Source organism: Oenanthe melanoleuca, chromosome Z, assembly GCF_029582105.1.
Source record: "Oenanthe melanoleuca isolate GR-GAL-2019-014 chromosome Z, OMel1.0, whole genome shotgun sequence".
Classification (NCBI taxonomy): domain Eukaryota; kingdom Metazoa; phylum Chordata; class Aves; order Passeriformes; family Muscicapidae; genus Oenanthe; species Oenanthe melanoleuca.
The window spans coordinates 28,111,251-28,127,606 of NC_079362.1; the positions used below are offsets into that span (position 1 = coordinate 28,111,251).

At 37.7% G+C, this 16,356-nt stretch overlaps 1 protein-coding gene across 5 annotated transcripts in view; it reads right to left on the reverse strand.

The window, feature by feature from the left end:
- LINGO2 (leucine rich repeat and Ig domain containing 2) overlaps nt 1-16,356 on the reverse strand; it is a 472,281-nt gene that overhangs the window by 142,826 nt on the left and 313,099 nt on the right. For 3 of the 5 annotated variants that reach the window (XM_056514484.1, XM_056514482.1, XM_056514487.1), the window contains one exon: nt 8,298-8,455. The exons of the other annotated variants lie outside the window; for them this stretch is intronic. The gene's annotated coding sequence lies outside the window, so the exon portion shown is untranslated. The remainder of the gene's footprint in view (nt 1-8,297; nt 8,456-16,356) is intronic. 5 annotated transcript variants of the gene reach the window in all.

Genomic DNA, 16,356 nt, shown 5'->3' on the forward strand with positions numbered 1-16,356 from the left:
ATAACTCTTGAAATGACCTGAGGCAAACACAGAAAGATCAAAGAAACCTAGAGGAGATTATGCTAATGCTCAGATGAAGCATAATAAGCAACCTCTAACTGAAACTTATATAATCCATCTGCCTTTTCCTCTAATGATAATAAATGTCTTTCACTGGTCTTATATTTTGGGAAGTTAAAAACAATGTTTTTTTCTATCAGTTGTCCCACTGTACAAATTAAAGAGACCTATACAATCAAAAAAATCACTTAGAATCATAGAATGACTTCTTTTGGTAAGAACATTAAAGAACATTAAGATATCTTAAAGTTATTAAATGTATTGCCTGCAGTTTCAACCACTGGAAATGTGAATAAAATTATACAAATTGCATAATATTTATCCTACATATGTTTCTGTGAGTTACTAAAACATTAATGGTTAATGACTAAAAAAATTGTCAATGTGAAAATGCAGTGCTTGTTTTGCTGAGGTCAGGTTTGCATCCCCTGCCACCAAAAAAAGGAAGGAGGAGGGTTTTTTGTATAGTGGAGGACAGAAATTGGGTTTTGATCCAGATGAGGAAGGAGGCAAATAAGAAGCAGTCCCTGCTGAGGCAAAACAGTGCTTTTAATCACACCAATGTCCTCCCTGGCTCAGGTGTAAAACTCCCTGGGGAGGTACTGGGACATTCTAATCTGCTGCGAGAGAACTACTAACAAGAAACTGAGTTACCTTTGCCTTCAGGGGCAGGTCTTTTCAGCTTCAGAAACTGAATTTCTTATTCACCAGTGTTTTTAAGGAATTAAAAAGTTGTCATCTGTGCTGTTAAATATTCAAGGATGATCATGGTTTGTGTTACATTGCAACTCAATAAAATTTTCACTCCATTTAAGTGGCAAGGTTTTGCTGTTTGTGGAGCTGCAGGAGTAGCCTCTGTGGATAAAAACCAGGCTGCCAATGCAGAACACTGCCTTTTCTGGTAGACTGGAGCAGATCAGTCCTTGCTAAGCCCATAGGCCATGATGGTGGTCGTGCCTTTGTGATAGCATTTCCAAGAAAGAGGAAAAAAAAAATCCTGCCATCAATTCATAAAAAAGTGGAGTGAGAAAATATGAACCATCCTGTAGGCTGCAATGGGAATGAGGGGGAGGAGGAGATGCTCCAGGTACCAGAGAAGAAATTCCTGGCAGTCCATAGAATAGACCATGGTGATGCAAGTTGCTCCCCTGCAGACCATGGAGGTCCACAGTGGAGCAGATATCAACCTTCAGCCCAGGAAGGGCTCCATTCCACAGCAGGGTGTGCCTGAAGGAGGCTGTGCAGAAAGCTCATGCTGGACCACAGTCCTGGCAGGAGCTGCAGCCTCTGGAGTAGAGTTCATACAGAAGCAGGGCTTCTGACAGAAGTGGTATCTGGTGGGGGATCCTTTCTGGAACAGTCCATTTCTGAAGGACTCTTCTCTGTGGAGAGAATTCAGAACTGGAGCAGTTCTGAAAGAACTGTATTCTGTGGTGATGACAACCCATGCTGAAGCACATGAAAAATGCAAAGAAGGAGGAGTGACAAAGTGTCATGGATTAATCTGTATTCTCCATCTGGCATCACTCAGAGAGGAAGTTGAAGGATTGGGAATGGAGGAGTGAAGATGAGCCTGGGAAGAAGAGGGGAGGCAGGGAGAATGGAGATAGAGGGGTAACTTTGTCTGGTTTTGTCTTTGTTCATCACTATTCTACTCCATTTTAAATTTTCCATATATAAAATCAGTCTTTTCCAAGTTGAATCTGTTTTGCCCATGTTTGTATCTGGTAGGTAAACTCCTTGTGTTTGTATCAACCTATGAGCTTTTATATTTTATTTTTCTGCTCTGTCCTCTTGAGGAGAGGGAGTTAGGGAGTGCCTGAGTGAAAATCAGTCATCCAGACCAGACTGACCCACGAAATGCTGTGGAGTAACTTGGAAGAAACTTCCACCTTTGGAGAAACTCTAGAGTTGCTTCTCTCCACTATATGAAACAGTGGTGGAACTAACAGAATCATTCCAAACACAAATAAAAATCCAACATGCCCACCATCTTGCTAAAGCAAAAACTACCACAGGAAAGTAAGAGAAATACTAATGTTATAATATGGCAGAATTTGTTACAAGTAATCATAACTTTGCCTTTCAACTGCAAACACAGTTATTACTGTGATATTTGCGACACAGAAAAGTTGACAGAGGAAGATCAAAGTTCATGTCATCACTTACTGAAATCTATCTTCTGTAAAGATATATATATATCTGGTCTCTAGGCAGAATTTCAAACACTGTGATGTATGCCTTTGAATGTGGTTTTGTCCATACAGGAACCATGTATAAAGATGTCCATATGAAATACACATACATACAATTTTACCATTTGCATCTACTATTTGTACATTTAGTTTCACTTATGTTTTAAGCTAGCTCTACAGCTATAGAGGGGTATGTTACTCTCAAAAATACTCTTTTGATCTTTCATTCCTTGAAGATACTGAAGTATAATACTAAACTCTATTAGTACTAAACATATGTTCATGACGAATGGCTATTTGATATGATGACTTGCATTATTTTATTGTAACCTCTGCTGAATCAGCCCTTACAATTTAATTGTAACAACCCATGAAATAATTGTCAAGGGTACCAACAGGGTCAGATCCTACCCTCAAGTTTCTGGAAACATTAGTTGCATATTGTTTGAATGTCTGGAACATAAAGAGTTAAATAAAATATTGTTGTTCAATGTACTTCATACAAAACACCTTAAAGCATTAATGTCATAACAATGTCTTATAGCCTTGATCTTAACTTTCACAATTAGGAGGGATGTTTAATAATGTTAATAACGCATAGATTTCCCTGCATTAATAGGTTTAAGCAAAAATTGAGTTTTGGTTTCAATAAATTGCAATATTAAGAATTCAGTTATTATTATTATTATTATTATTATTATTATTATTATTATTATTATTATTATTATTATTATTATTATTATTATTATTATTATTTAGCAATTAATAATTATGTTTCAGTTCTTTCAGGAAGTTAATTTCACTCACAAAACTTCAAAACTTTGGAACACTGAATCTGCTATGAGACATGAAATTTCAATTGTCAAGCTACTGAGGTTGCAAAGGATATTTTAAAGGTGATTTTACTGCATGACAATATATTAGAAGATATCCATTTTACATTCTGCCTTTTTGAAGGAAGAAAAAATGGGGTGTTATTCAACTGACTTGGACAGCTCATCTGAAGCTGCTAAAATGTATAATTCCCAATGTTCATTTAGAGAGTTCTTGAAATGCACACAGTTTATTTGACAGACCATGAGGTATAGCTCACATCTAGTGAGCTTTATATCTCAATGTACACTGGCTGCTGAGTATGTTTGCTTTGACAATCTGCATTGAACTGCCCCCAGGTAGAATAGAACCTCAAGGTGCATCACACTGAGGCAGTCATTTGTTCATTCCCATCTCATGAATGGATGAGGATGATGTTCTTGTAGTCTCAGGGTTTTTTTCACAGTGCCACAACAGATCAGCCAATAAAAATAGAAAATCAAACTCTCATAAAACTTGAACTATGAAATAATGGAATTGTAAAGAAAGAAATTCAAAGTACCATTTGAATTTGACAAAATCCTCAGACAATTAAACTACAACCTGAACCAATGTATATACAGAAATGTCTCTGAAAAATATTGGAACATTTTAAATGTGCCTATGGTGGGATAGAAATAGAACCCAACAGGACACTCCGAGAAAAAAGGAGGAATAAGAAGAGACCTTTATGTCAAATCTTATGTAACCACAATTTGCATAGCAAAGGGCTGGGAACTAGAAGGAATGACTGAAATAACTTGGCGTTTCCTCTGACACAGTGATCCATCTTGTTGTTCCTTCTTCTATTTTTTATCTACTTTCCAATTTATCTATTTCTGTGAAGTGATGAACATTCAAAGGGATTTACAGATTCTGAAAATACTTGAAATTTTTTAAAAAAATTTTAAGATTCAGGGCCTTGATTGCTAGCCTGATCTAGATTGGATGTTTTCTGCTTTTCAGCTGCACCTTGACTTGTGACAGGGAAGATTTTATTGAAGAAATCACAGTGTTACGTGGTTTTAGATTCTCTTCTCAGCAACAGGATACCTGTGTTGACACACTCAAGATGTCCCTAAGCCTTCCTCTACACTTGTGTTTCTTCATCTTTTTGTAAAATCTTCTGCAGTGAAGCAATTTTTGAAACTTTCCCTAGGAGCTCATTTTTTCTTATTAAGGAGCATGGTGGTGCATTTGATTTCTTTCATTGGCCTGCTGAAATTGCTAGACAATTGAAATTTATTGATTGATGAGGTGATAAAAAGATGAATAGAAGGATAAAACCTGTGAGATAGAAGGCGAGGTAGAGAAATAAAGTTCAGAAGAAGTGGCTTTGTTTTTAATTGAAACATAAATTCGAGAAACAGGATTATGAGATTTCATTTCTACAAATGCTTATGGGGGTGAGTTTGAAGAGGCAAAAGCTCTCTATATTGACCCATCCTGGCCTCATATGGCCCACTGTGTAAAATTGCATTTAAGTGATCTAAGGGCAGTAAAGACTCAATGGGGAGGAGCACACGTAGTGCAAAGCAGAGAAATGGACAGTTCCAATAAGCACACTGACAGCACAATTTGCTTACAGCATAAGTTATCAGATGTAAAAAAATCTGCTAAACTAATAAAAGAAAAAAAAAGAAGAGGAAGAACTCATCCTTGATTTTTCAGTGAGACAGTATACTAATGAAGGATCAGTCACATTCCCACAATATTCACACAGGAAAAGTAAGACTTTTTTCCAGAGGTCTACTGACAAGGTTTTTCCTGATTTAATGATGCAGATTTTACCTATAAGAATTTTAAAAATTATGATATTTCTAGTAAAATTAATCACCTGACCTCAAATGGAAAGGGAAAAAGATTTATAGAAACTAGTTTTCTTTCAGGAAGTGTTTATCATTATAGCTTCAAAAATCCAAAGATATGATTAACAATAAAAAGAGAAAATTAAAAATACAAAGGATTAAAGATTCATTTTTTTGCTTTCTGATTCTCAAAAGACACAATCCTTTAAGTACCTTTTTCTACCACTGTATACCTTGGATACAAATGAACACTATCTTTTCAAGCAATTACATGGCTTAAGAGCGTTTTATTCCAAGAAGATAACAGCCTCTAAATTAAATTCAGGAAATCACACGTAACTTAAGATAATAATTGAAAAAAAAAATGGATGAAGAAAAATCAAAGAGAAACAAAGTTGTGGTAACAATTTGTAGTCCGTCAAGCTCACAGTATCCTCCATAAATCATGGTTGCAGCCAAAAACTTGATCAACTCATCCCTGAACTCCCAGAGATGTTCACCTCTTCCCTCATTTTGTAAGGAGACTATTGTAAACAGTTTTTAACTTACTGTAAACAGAGATTAACTTGGTTCTATCAGTCTATCTCACATGTATAATAGCCCTGAAGGAAAGATGTGGTACTATTATCAGTCACTCAAAGCTTCCAGCTCTAAAACAATTGCCCCCAGGTTTTTTCAGAAGGTACAGTAGAGTTAGCTAGTTTATATAGCATATTCAGCTTTTGTTGTGAATGGCAAATGTAAAGCTTTCATTATATGAACTCACCAAATTTTGTAACACTTTCATTTTTTGTTAATACTCATGGAAATATCCCGAGATTGCCATGTGTATTTCTATTATATTTAAATTTCTGTTGTGTAGAAACTTAAAGAGGTAAATACTATTTGTTGGAAACAGAATAAAATGGACTGACATAAACTTGCTGGATTCATTTAACCATGTAATGAGAGGCTAAAAACAGCATTGAGGTATCCTGAACAGATTTTACTTCCCATACATTAGCAACACTGCCATTAAATCAAAGTAAAAACCAAACCAAACCAAACCAAACCAAACCAAACCAAACCAAACCAAACCAAACCTAACCAAACCAGAAAACAAGTCTTCCCTGCAAAAAGTTCCACAAAAAGTAAACTTGTAAAACACAGTGCCTTGTTTTTTGCTCTTTGAAGAATTGCTTTAAGCTTCCATGTACTGAAAAGAGTTTCTTACAAAAATATTTGGGTGGCTCATTAGACGACTCAGGTTACCCTTACTCTCCCTAAAAGAGCACTGGGCCTCAATAGGATACCAATAGTCCAGTGACACAGTGCCACCATGCACTGTGCAGAGAAAAATAGGAAGATCTTGATTTGGCAGTAAATTTTCCTGCTGTTTCTTGGAATATTTTTCTAAGTTCATTGGCGAGCAAAGCAATTTAAGAGTTATGAGACAGGATTTTGCCCACCAGTTGTTTGTAGAGCTCCTAATTTTTGGCCCATTTTTTCAGCCAGAATAGCATAATGGAAAGCTGGAAACAGTTTATCCTTTGATGTAAATGGTGAAAAGTTTGAACTCTTATTGAGACAACAAACATAATAACAGTTTAAGTATACTTAGGTTTTACAGCATACACCACAAAAGACTACTATAAATGAGTGACAGCAAAGAGAAAAATTGATATTTTCTGAAAGGCAAAATAAGAATTTAGCATGTCTTTTGCTTCTTGTGTTCCACATAATAAACAGTTACAAAGCTTTGACTTCTATCACTGTTGACTTCTATTTAATAGCTAACCTTTCAATTAAATGTTACAAACAGTTTATTTTAAAAATGGATAAAAATCTGAGTCTTAAGGAGATAAATATTAGTGAAGCATAAACAATAAAAACAGTGACTCCAGCTTCCCATTAATATCATCAGAATAAAGCTACCTTGAGAAATACAGACACATGAGAAGAATATTTTACAAAGCTATAGATTTATATGGGAAACTGGAAACACCGTTCACTATACAATGTTATTTTAAACACTTTTCTTCTCACTATAAATCAGAATGAGAATGCCTCAACTATGATGAGAATGATGAGTTGCAACATTTTGTTCATGAAATTGTTAGTTACATTTCAGTCACTTGTCCACTTTTTTCCTTTTTTTTTTTTTTAGTTTTTCAGTATTAAAAACCACAATATGTTAAAAATCTATTAATTAAATTACTAGTTTTGACTTCAGAGAATAATTCAGTTTCAGAGGTAAGTGGTCAATGTGTGCTTTTCCCGACAGTTACAAAAATAATTCTGTTGCAAAACCTTTTTCTGAAAACAGGCCGTATACATTAGTAGTGTAGCTGTAAAATAGATACAGATAAAGCTGAATGTACTCCAAACTTGGAAGTCTGGAGGAATGAAGGTGAAGATGGTTTTTCTGTGCTTCTCTTTGGTCTTTTACCCATGATGTCCAGAAGTTGTACAGTCCAGATCTCAAGGTAAGGTGTTACCTGAACCCTGCACTAAAGTTTCCTGAGCCAAACCATGTATTTGTATGGTACAATTCACATTGGCATAAGCTTGGAATTTGTTCAGCAGTATCTACTGCTGCCCTAGACATACTTCAGGACAGTTTTGAATAGATTTGGTAAATAAAATATCACTTCTTATTCATCACCAAGGAGAAAATCACCCATAAGATGGTACAGTATCAATTTAGCACATTGTCTTGATTCTTAGATTTAGTTTTTTCCAGAGTGCCATGTTCCTACATAGTTTTCAAGATTTTGACTTGAAGAGATAAAAGCTACAGCAACATAGAGAAAAAAAAGACACAAAACTGCTCATGATCTTCCCCCTCCCTTGTGAAACATCCATCAAAATCAGGTAAGCCAGACTGACTTTTGATAATGTTTTAATGTGTCCTTAGCACATTGCCTTATGTTAGGTCAATGGGTTTCTGGGGGATGTTCTAAGGAATGAAATGGATTTTTTAAACAGGAGTCTTAGAGATGAAAGAGAATTCACAGTATCTAACAAGAAAACAAATATTATGGTAAAATAATCAGGCAATCAGCCCTAAAATTCATACACCTAGCAGCCTTTTAATAAAATAACTTACATTCATGCCACTAATTTCTCTTTACCTAATTATTTAAATTTTTTCCATTGTTGTCACAGTGCTACTGAGTGCAGAGATTTTTCTTGCTATCATAATTTAAGAAAATAACTCAGGCTTCTTTGTCAAAAAATGTTTCCTTTAAAGAAACAATTTACTGCACAAAATAAAGACCAGCTAAAAAATATATATATATTTTTTTTTTTTTTTGGTAATGGAGGGAACAGTGAGAACTTGCAATTGAAAAAAAAAAAGCATGGAAACTGTCAATAACAAAACCTATTTCAATAGACTTACCTGTTTAACTCTTCTAAAAGTCCAACACTTCCTCTCTCCCACACAAATATTTTAGCCACTGGGTGAAGTCAAAACACAGCACTTGATCATAACAATTCCAGCCTGTCATGGACAACAGCATCTCTCATTGCACCACACTTAGAATACTTGAAACAGACCTGGAAAACACAGATTTACTTACATTTTTATAGAAATGTACTCAACCATGTCTTAGTATAAGGAATCACAAGCACTTAATCAATGATGACATTATAAAGGAGTGTAAAACCATAAATATCACTTGGTAAACAAGATGGGGACTCAGAAGTTCATGTTCCAGAAAACGTATTTTAGCTGAGTTTTTGCAATTCTGTTGCACTTATTGACCCATTAAAACTGTCAGGAATAAGAAATAGTATTTATTTATTTTTGAAAAAAAAAATTGCAGATATTCAGATATAGTGAGTTTTTTTGTTTGAATTTCAAGATTTATACCTTCTTCTGAACCAAGCAGAATTTTATCTGAGAGAGATCTGGGAAGGTTTCAGTATAATTATAGTTAGTTGTTCCATGAGAGCTTTGCTGACTCTTCGCTTTACTAAGTAAAGTAAGTAAAGAGTTCTGGTGGCATGTTGAAAGATGGTTGTAATATTATCTCAAACTCTGCTTCTGCATAGTTGCAATATTTTTTTGAAAAAATTTTGCTACCATGTATAAGTACCTGTCAGTAATTCACAGAATCACTTCTCCTCAAGGAACTAATGAGGAATGCCCCCTGGAAAAATGCTTTTGAAACATTGAACTCACTTGAGTCAGTGAGTGCTGGACACTTTGTAAGCACCACCTCCTAAGGGCACAGTAACAGGCAATTCCAAAATGTCAGAAGGCAAGCTGTCAGTACAAAAGACCAGCCTGCCTGACAGGGATCTTCTTTTGGAAATAAGGCAAAAAAAGGAAGGTGTATCTGGGAGCAACAACACGTGATGAGGGAGGAGTACAGAAATTTTGCGTATTACTGTAGGGAGAAAATTAATTCAAAAATAGTTACAGAGCTGGCTGATTTCATTGCAAAGCCCGTCTTGATGATTGTTTAGATGGTTTTGGGAATCTGGAGAGGTCCTAGCTGACAGGAAGCTGAGGAACATTGTTCTAATCATTAAAAAGAGAGAGAAGAATGAGCCTAGAAAGTACAGGCCTGCCAATCTCACCTCACTGCCTGATAAGGTTATAGAGAAGATTATTCTGGCAGATATTGGAAACTGAATGACACCTGAATGACAACACAGTCACCAGCATGGCTTCTTGAGGGGAAAGTCCTGAATTTTTCTTTTTATGACGGGGTCATAACTCAACCCATCTAGTTGATTGAGGGAAGCCAGATGATGTAATCTCATAGCATTTCAGTAAAGCTTTTGATACTGTGTCTCACAGAAACCCTCTGGAGTAAACACCCAGCACACAGCTGGGTAAACACATGGTGAGAGGGGTGAGCAGCCACAGGTCTGTGTGTCTTGCTTACAGGTCAGGCACAAAGGGTTACAGTGCATGGGGTGACATCAGACTGGTGCCCTGTCACTGATGAGGTTCCACAGGGATCCATCCTCAGCCCTGTGCTCTTCATTAGCTGCTTGGACACAGGAGCAGAAGGGATACTAAGTAAGTTTGCACTTGTACAAAATTGGGAGAGACTGCTGACTCTCTCTAAGGCAGAGGGATCCTGCAGAGACCTGGATAAAGAAGAGGGCTAGGCAATCATCAACAATATGAAGTCCAACAAGGGCAAGTGCCAGATTCTGCATGTGGGACAGAGCAGCCATGGCTGTATGTACACCCTGGGGAATGAGAGGCTGGCAAGCAGTGCCGTGGCAAGGGACCTGGGAGTCCTGGTAAGTGGCAATTGACCATGAGCCAGCAGTGCCCTGGTAGCCAGGAGGGCCAAGAGTGTCCTGGGAGCATCAGGCACAGCATCACAGCCGGGCAAGGGAGGGGATTGTCCTGCTCTGCTCTGAGCTGGGGCAGCCTCACCTCCAGTGCTGGGGCAGCTCTGGGTGCCACAACACAAAAAGACACTGAGCTGTCAGAGAGTGTCCAAAGGAGCCGTGAGGGTGTGAAGGGTTTGGAGGGGAAGCCGTGTGAGGAACAGTGAGGTCACTTGCCCTGCTCAGCCTGGAGATGATTGAGGGGAGACCTCACTGCAGTCACAGCTTCTTGTGAGGGAACAGGAGGGGCAGGCACTGATCCCTGCTCTGTGGTGACAGAAGGAGCTGCCTGAACTTGTGTCAGGGAGGAATATCAGGAAAAAGTTCTTCACTCAGAGGATATTTGGGCACTGGAAAAGGCTCCCCAAGGAAGTGGTCACAGCACCAAGCCTGATAGAATTCAAAAGCTTTTGGCTAATGCTCTCAGGCACATGGTGTGACTCATGGGTATGTCCTGTGCAGGGCCAGGAGTTGGACTTTGGCAATTCTTGTGGGTCTCTTCCAATTTGGCATATTCTGTTATTTTTGGATTTATGTTGGAAAAGACCTCTGAGATCATTGAGACCAACCTCTGACAGATCTAGACCATACCACGAAGTGCCTTGTCCAGTCATTCCTAGAATACTTGCAGGGATGGTGGCTTCATCACCACCCCAGGCAGTCAGTTCCAATGCTTACCAACGCTTTCCATGACATCCAATCTGAACCATACCTGGAGCTATTCAAAGCTGTATACTCTTGTTCTGCCACTGGATTCCTGGGATAAGAGGCCAAGCCCTATCTTTCCACTATGTCCTTTCATGTACTTGTGGAGAATTATAAGGTCTCTCCTGAGCTTTCATTTCTCCAGGGTATACAACCCCTACTCTCTCAGTCAATTCTCATATGACTTAGTATTCAAGTGGATATTTCTGCTATATTCTAGCTGTTTTGGTTATTTTTTTTTTTCAGAGTTTAAACTACATTGCACCTACCTCTTTCACTAAAATGATGAATAATTTAGAGGAGATGAGTTTACTTAATAAAGCTATTTTACCATATGTTCTCTGTCACTGAAATGTTTAGACCTATGAACAGATATCATGGACAATACCAAATAGCACTCAGGTAATGGTAAGTTCATCCAGTAGATATACCGATCTATGTTTTATTTAAGAGCCTCAAGTTGTTATTTTCAGTCCCTGTTGAAATTTAAAGAGCATGGCTCCTAAATAGCTCAAAAATTCTGTATGTTCCCCTTCCACAAGTGTTGCATATGGTTTTTGGTAGAGAGCAGGAAAACATGTGCACAGAGGTGTTAGTTCCATGCATATGTATGTAAATATAAAGAAAATATTCTATCCATATTGAGAAAGAAAATGAAATAAAATTAGTTTTGAAAAGTATCTCAGAAGTTAACATATAATATGGCTTCTAAACAAATTAAACATTTTAGCCTGCAACAACTGAAGTAAAATGAGTGGATCAAACAAGAAACTGTTCTTCAGCCTTCATCAGTCTTTAGCATATGTTCTAAAAGTTGCACAAAAAGAAATTGTTCCTAAAAAAGGGACAAGATTGCACTTTGACCAGTTTGGAAGCGAGAGTTCAGTGCATCTGAAGCATGATGCATTACCATGAAAAACAAAGTTTTCAGGCATAAAATATTTATTATCCATGACTTCAAATGGAAGAGCAACCATATTCATAGCTTTAGGAACGTACTGGACTAAATAACCAGGAATTACAGCACTATCTTTCATTATACACCTGGTGAGATGAATGCAGGAAAAGTTTATGATTTGTGGAACATACGTTGAAAATCAACTGAATATTGAGATGCTGATGCTTTTTTCCCATCAAATCCAGTGCAGACAGATCACTCACTGATTGATGCCTGGGTCTCCATGATCAAACACAGAACTGAATTTTACTGAAACTGGGGAAGGAAGACACTAATATGTAACATAATAAATTTATTATGGAACTCAAAATACATGGGAAAGGTTGCTTTTTCTTTGTTTGAAATTTCTGTCATAACACCTCTGTGAAGCAGGAAGAACATCATATACACATAAAGGACTATAAATAAAGAAAAAGCTTTTATAAGTATCTTCCAGAAATGCACTGGAAAATTTTATTAAATTGTTGGAATAAAATTCTCAGAATATGTTGGACTGTGTATGGTCAAAGTTAAATACTCACAATATTTTTTTTCATCTTATAGTGAAAGAAATTAACTAAGATTTCAGATTTGGATGCATGAGGATTGTATGACCAGCTTTGATCATTAATGTAAGTGACAAAGAGAAAAGGCAATATAATGGAGAGATGAATCAGCTGAACAAAGATTGAGATCTCCAGAAACTAGGATTTGATGATAGCATAGGCAGGGGTATTCCTGAGTCAGAGAAAGGGAGGCTGGGCTGAAATGGTCAAAATGAGAACCTTAACCATTTGCTTCTCTAATAGACACCATGGAGAATATAAATTTTCAGTACCCTTGAATTTGAAAAATAAAGCTTAAAACTAACAATCAATTAGATAAAATAATGTAAGGGTAGACACATGGAATGGTAAATGTAGCTGGAATCAGTGGATAAATAGATAATGAGGAATCTAAGTGGTTTTTGTGGCAAACTCCTGCAACAAGAAACAACAGTGCATGCCCTAAGAAAAGTTCAGGGCAGGGCCACTTACAATTTTGAAGGCTCTCAGTGACTATAAGTACCAGAAACTCCTTTTGATGACCCTCTATGACCACAAAAAGAGTTCCAGTAAGGGGATGAGGCATATAAGTTAGTGCTAGGAAAATTATGCTTATCTATTAGCTAGGAAGCATGTTCTAATGAAGATGTATGATCCTGATGGAATATCCTCTTGTAAAGTTTCATGATACACATGTAAGGAGAGAAAAATCCTCCAAATGTGTCCTGAACTCTAATAAAGACTGTCTGGTTTCTAATATCTCAAATTGTGTTAGAAAGTTTATTCTCCAATGAATTTTGGTGTCAAAAGAAAAATAAAACTGCATAAAATTAGAACAATCCAGAGTAGAAAAAGGAGATAGGAACAGTGTGGTCATTAACTACTTGTCTCTAAATAGATGGAGCAGCAGGCAAAGCTCCCACTAGTATGCTAACCTAAACCCACACACCTGTGCTAACAAATGGAGATCACCTGTAAGTTCAGGATATCACCAAGGAAGATTCCTCCTCCAGAAAGCTCCTAAGCAATCTGTCACTGGATTGGAGGGTGAAACAAGGGAAGAGAAGGACAAAGAATATGGAGTATTGTGTGTGCAAGGCAAGCACTGGCTGAGAGGTACCAAGAGATTTCAAGCATAAAAAGTCAAATATATGGCCACAGGTGGCTTTGAAATATCTCCTATAAAGAAGTAAGCTCTGAATATAGAGTAGGAAAAAAAAAAGGGAAAGAAAAGGTGTTTGATCTGTTTTGCTGGTTTTGGCTGGGATGGGTTTTCTCCCTAGTAACTAGCATGGGGTTTTGTTTGTATTTGTTGTGCAAACAGTGTTGCTAACACACCCATATTTTTGCTACTGCTGAGAAACGATATGACAGACATAAGGTCTTTGTTGCTCCTCACCTCTGCTGCCAGACAGGAGGTTGAGGGCTGCACAGAAAGCTGGGAGGTGACACGGCTGAGACAGCTGACACTAAGTGATGCCACATGGCATCAGGCTCAGCACATAAAATTGGAGGGAAAAAAGGAAGGGGAAGGGACGTTTGGAGTGGTGGCATTTGTCTGCCCAATTTTACATGAGCATGATGTAGCCCTGCTTTCCTGGAGGGGGCTGAACAGCTGCCTGTGGATGGGAAGTAGAGGATTATTTCCTTGTTTTCCTTTCCTTTACCTATTGAACTGTCTTTACCTTAATCCGCAAAAGTTTACTCAGTTTTACCCTTCAGGAGGGAGTGGAGGAGCAGCTATCTGGGGCTTAGTTGCCAGCCTGGGTTAACTATGATACGTGACAATTATGTTTCATAAGTCAGCTCCACCATAAAAATCAACGGAGCAAGAAGATGCCAACACAAAATCCAGCGGGAATAAATGAGGAACTGAGGTCTGTAGAGAAATCCCAAGGAAGAAATATTGAGCAACAAAGAGAAACAATGTCATGACAATTAATGACAATGTCATGACAGTGAATTAATTAAGAATCAACACAAAGTGGGGAAATGAGGAAACAAAAGATCTGTGATTTTATTGGTGCCTATAGTGCCTGGTATTTCTAGAAAATACAATTTACCTAACACAGCACTCAAATGTTGTGTTCATATCCCAGGTGCTGAAAATAGGTTATACCTTGAGTAGTCAATAAGTTATAATTTTTCAGAAAAGCAAAGGTTGAATACTGATAACATCCACTGCTTACCAGCAATTTTTGACTCAGAATCCATGGCAGAGCTTTAGATCAGAAGAGCTCATAAAATGAAATTTAGATCACTGTGAACAGTAAAAACAATTTTTTTTTTTTACTTAGGAATTACTTTTCATGTCATTTTCTGAAGATTTATTTCAGCAGACGCACTTGTGTTTGCTGTCACTTTTGGGGAAAGACGATTGATTTTCAAGGGTCACCTCTGAGTGATTAGGCTCCAGGGTGTTGCACCACCACATACAGAACTTAAGACGAGCTCCCCTTCAGTAATTTGAAGATGATACAAACCACGAAGGACTGGTTGATATATCAGGTGGACCTACTGCCATTTATAGGGCATTAACAGGCTGGAGTAATGTGTCGACAGGAACTTAATGCAGCTCCATAAAGGGAAATGCAAACCCCTATATCTGGGGAGGAACGATACTTCTAGTATAACTGCATGGTGGGGGTTGACTGACTAGAAACCTGATCTGCAGGGAAGAACCTGGAGTTCCTGGGAGGCAAGCTGGGCACACTCCAGCATACTATCATTGCAGTAAAGAGGGTCTGCATTAGCAGAAGTATTGCTTGCAGATTGAGGCACCTGGTCCTTCCCCTCTGTTCACACCTGGTGTGACTGGGGGCTGTGCACAGCTCTCCCCTCTCCAAAACAACATGAACACACTAGAGCAACTTCAGCACAGGGCCACAAAGATAATGGACAGGAGCTTGTCTCACGTGAGGAGCTGGCAGTGGCTGGGACTCTCCAGCATGGAGAAAAAGGGCTTGGGGGAATCTTATCAATGTGTATAAATATGTATAAGGAGCAACTGAAAAGATGAAGTTAAACTCTTTGCACTAGCGTCAATGGCAAGACAAGAGGCAACCACAAACTGAAATAGGTGAAATTCTGTCTAAACATAACAAAAAAATGTCTACTGTGATATTGTTTGAACATTGGAGTACGTTCCCCAGGAGGCTGTGAGGTTGTCATCCTTGGAGATGCTCAAAATCTGACTGTATCACTGTCCTAAGTTTTCTACTCTAGTTGATCCTGCTTTGAGCATGGGCACTGAACTAGACTGGCTCCAGAGATTTCTACCACCCTCATTCATTCTGTGATCCCATTAAGTCCTATAAAATGGTTGGAAGAATGAAAAAATCATCAACAACTTCTTTTTACTTCACAGTGGTTTGAGATGCATCAGTATAAACTCTGTTATAATAACATAATATTTTACAAATGAAAGAAAAAATAAAATTTATTTTGCCTTTACTCTGCTAAGAGAGTGAGTTTAGTGCAAGAATATTGGCTGTGACTTCTGAAGTCATGGATATTCAACAAAACTGGCATTTAAATTAAGAATCAGCACAAGAAGGACATGTCACTGTATCTAACCTCCCAGAACTCTATTTAAGTAGATAGGTTTAATATTTAACATCAATGTCATTCTCTACTTGTTAATTTTTACTATACTGCAGTCCATTTTTGAAAGTGAGTTGAGGTAATCCTGGAGAGACAGTAAACTTAAAATACTTTTAAAAGCATAACCCCACAGAACAAACACCTAATAGTGTGCAACTTAGTAGGGGCTAGCTAAATCAAACAAGCAAGGCATGTAACACAAGCCTACATATTCTGTTGCATTTCCACCATTGTGAAAACAAAATAAATGAAGTGGCTACATTTTTCTCTTTCTTTGTTCAGGGATGTTTTACTGAAGCAGAATCCAATTT